We start from the raw sequence: 4,167 nt of genomic DNA on the forward strand, positions 1-4,167 counted from the left end.
CTGCCTTTCCAAATAATTTTATTTTAAAATGTAGCACAGAATTACGCTATAATAATAATGGTAAGAGAACAACAATTCTCTTAGTTCTAAAATCTAGAACTAAATTCGTTATAATAGCAGTACTGTAATATGCCTTTCAATTAAGGATACAAAATTATTTAGGAAAAAACAATACCTTTATAATTTTAATCGTCCCGCAGTGGACTGATCGTTCAGACACGGTTCCCAGCAGATCAACGAAGTCAAGCATCACTGACTGCGCCTGGGGCCTCCCTGGCCGAGCGGTATTGCCGGTCCAAACGCTCTGTTAAGCGTGGAGGTAGCGGGTTCGAATCCTGCTGTAACCCTGGATGTATTCTTTGTGATGTCTTTCTCTAAATTGTTCTATCTGTATTTTCTACTTGACAATGACTTATAAGCCTATATTGAGCACACAAGTCAGCAAATGTATGTAATTTCAATAAATCATCACTGACTGCGGTCAGTGTGCGTGTGAGTGACCACTTGGATATGTCTGCGTAGGGACCGAGGGTGTGCGGTATTAGGTCTCGTTAAACTGTTCTACCGTAAAGTGCTCGACTTCGCGTGCAGGTCGTCGAGCTACCGAAGTGGGGGTGCCATCTCCTCTGCAGAGGATCAAAATTGTGATGGCATGTCTTCGGATCATCCTCAGGTATGTTTCCCAGACCGTCGCCAATAGCCCATTGTGTAGCTCTAGTGCGACGTAAATGAACTGCAACAACAACAACATAGAGTGGTCCTCAAATCACGAGTTTCACGATACTTATTATATTACGAAAGCATAGTCTAAAAAATATAATAAACTTTGAAGATGCGCTTACTTATTTTATTTCTAATGATAATTCAGTGATGAAGCACAAACTTTCGAAATGAGTCAAGGACAGTTTCGACTAGTTAGTAAGGGGTAGGGCCCATGTCCCAGAGGTCATGATTTCAATTCACGCCGACCGAAGACTCTCCGTGTACAAAATGGGGACTGGTGCTTACTAAATCTGTTGCTGTTGCAGTTAATTTACGTCGCACTATAGCTGCACAATGGGCTATTGGCGACGGTCTGGGAAACATCCCTGAGGATGATCCGAAGACAAGCCATCACAATTTTGATCCTCTGCAGAGGGCATGGCACCCCCGCTTCGGTAGCCCAACGACCTGCACGCGAAGTCGAATACTTTACGGTAGAACAGTTTAACGAGGACCAATACTGCACACCCTCGGTCCCTACGCAGACTGATCCAAGTAGTCACCCACCCGCACACTGACCGCAGCGAGTGATGCTTGACTTCGGTGTTCTGCTGTTTGTTAGTACAACTACTACATTATTTAGCAATATTAATAACCAAACCAGTTATTTTCCTATTCGAAAATATTGGGTTGCTTGGAAAGTAATTTTGCTTTATCCCAATATATGACTTAAGTATATTTTTTTCACAGACAGCTTCATTCAGACAAAAAATTATCCGATGTGTTTGGAGATGTATTTGCAGTATGCTTGTGATGCTTGATTAACTGATTTGCAAAATTTTCATTACCATGCACCATGGAAGTTGAAGATAATGCAGACGCATTAATTGATGTAAACTGGCAAATAACAACGCGAAGAGACATTAAAATTATGGAATTCAACCTTTCATAATCATTTGAAAAGGTTTAATCTTAAGGCTCGACATAAATTCCTCATTTTCCTGCCGGAATATATTTGCGCAATCGCGTAGATGCCAGTGTTCTCTAACATCAAGAAAATTATCCAGTTTTGAAGAGCAATATCACTCAGCATTATCTCAGACAATGTTGCGATCTTTAGACAACAAAACTCATTTTTCATATGAGGAGGTAAAAAATCACCTGGATGAGCATTTTTGCCAGCAAAGAATAAAAGTTTTATGCTGGCAAGTAATGTACCAGAATGAACAATTTAAGATTTATTAAAATATTTATTCCCTATAAAGAAATCGCCTTTCATTTCCATAAAATAAAATAAAAATTACTTTTTGAACAACTCAATACAATATATTAAACTATACAATATATTAAAATATACTAAACTATAATATATTAAACAATAATATATATCTTTTTCCTTTGTCAGATAAAGGAATGCAAATAGTTATGAACTGTAAACTTTTTACGATTATTTATTTGGACTTATTAAAAAGAACAGTAACATAAAATAAAAGAGATATCTACATAAATGATGTTTAAACCTGTGCTCCTTTAGTTTATTAGTTTTTATTAGTTTATCAGTTTTTACTAGTTTATCAGTTTTAAAATTTTGACTTGACTTGATGATTGCTCCCCACTGAAATTCGTTCAATGACTATGTTAAATTTATTATTTAATCTATAAGTTTTCGCATATCTTCGTAAAAGTTTTTTTATTCAAGAATAATTTTAAAATTCATTTTATTTTTTAAATAACACAGGCCTACAACGAAAAAAAGTTGTCGCTAAAGCAACTGGTGATCTTTATAGTTTTTTTAGTGTTAATTATTTGAAAAATAAAGAATACATTTTTTCATGCTAAATATTTTTTAGAGTTAAGTATATTTTAGACAAAAAAATATTTTATTTATGAGTCTAACAAAGGCTTTAAAAATATTTGGTAGATTGAAATATTAAACAAAGAAGAAAAAAACATTTAAATTCAGAATATTCAACATATTGTGTATTAAACTGAAAACTGTTTCCCAATGATCTAAAAGTATTCTTGTACTATATATCTAGTATTATATAAGTAGAGTCAATGTTTAGCTTCGTTGTTAGAGACAGTTCTCATTGCAGGTGAAAAAATCTTCGATGAATTCCCCATTCACATGCAATTTTTTTCCTATGCGGCTAAAATATGACAAAAAGTATATAAAATAGATAAAAAGTAAGAGCAGAATCAAAGTGAACAGAATCTATATGAGATTTGAATATGAATAAGTAAACAAAAAAAAGGTAGTTCATAAATGCAGTTCAATCTGGAAACAAATTAAGAATTTTGAAAAACTCATTTATATTAACTGAAAATTCAGTTTTATCAGAATTAAAATGAGAAAATCTGTATCAATCCAACAGTTTAAGAGATATAGTAACAAAGAACGAATTATAAATATCTAATTAAATACAGTGAAATCTCCAGGAAAAACACCTCTGTTTTGTGACCTCCTCTAATTGTGATCAATTTTTTCTATAAACTTAGTGTTGAAGAAAACCTTTTGGAGAGACCATCAGAATCTCCCCCAGTGAGCGGGCAAACCTCTGCACCAAATGTGGAAAAGGTCAATTAAGGTAACACAGAAAAATATTGACAAAACAAATGAGTAGATTTAAATTTATTCAAAATATTTGTGAATGGCTCTTGTTTAGAGAGCTCTTTTTGACGATTTGAAAAAGAGATCATCAAAAAAAGCACTCGCTATGAAGCTACATTTTATTCACGAGTCCAGTTTTCATGACGCCAACACAAGTGGCATTTCTGCACCAAGAAAATAACACTCAGTAAATTAAAATTGGTTGAGAAGAATCATATACCTTCGATAACATTTTGAAGCAATGGAGGTTACCCCTAAGAAAGTCCAACCTCCAATAATGGCAATTCTACAGTGGACAGTAGCTAGGTCCTGAAAGGTTTCACTGTATTATGCTGCTACCTAAATTAATCCTATCTAATTGACTTTAAAAATATCTAATGGAAACTAAAATATTTTTCATTTACGAATTTTTTTTATTGAATCTAATTTTTCTACTAATATTTATCCTCTTTGTGCCGAACTGGCGCATGACATACGGCCTCGAGTTTTTTTCCTTCCACATACTCCTGTCTTTGACCAGGTAACACGCTTCTTCCCATCCAGTTAATCCTGCTCTACTAAGACCTTCTTTAATGCATTCTTTGCCATGTTAGTCTGTCTTGACCTCCCTCTTTTTCTCTTTCCCTCAGGCACCCATGAGTTTGCAACATTTGCAGGATTGTTTCTATCTGTTTTCAGTATATGGACGAGCCATCTCCATCTTTGTTTCAAAATTTCTTCAGTAACAGATGGGTATTATCATCTTTACAAAGTTCTTATTCTTCTTAATGAGAGAAGTTTTATTTAATAAATATTATTTTCAAATTTAGTTCACAAACTGGAAAGAAAAAAAAACTTAACAAATAAATACTAAG

Source organism: Parasteatoda tepidariorum, chromosome 9, assembly GCF_982258835.1.
Source record: "Parasteatoda tepidariorum strain Cologne lab strain chromosome 9, Ptep-v5.0, whole genome shotgun sequence".
Taxonomy (NCBI): Eukaryota; Metazoa; Arthropoda; class Arachnida; order Araneae; family Theridiidae; genus Parasteatoda; species Parasteatoda tepidariorum.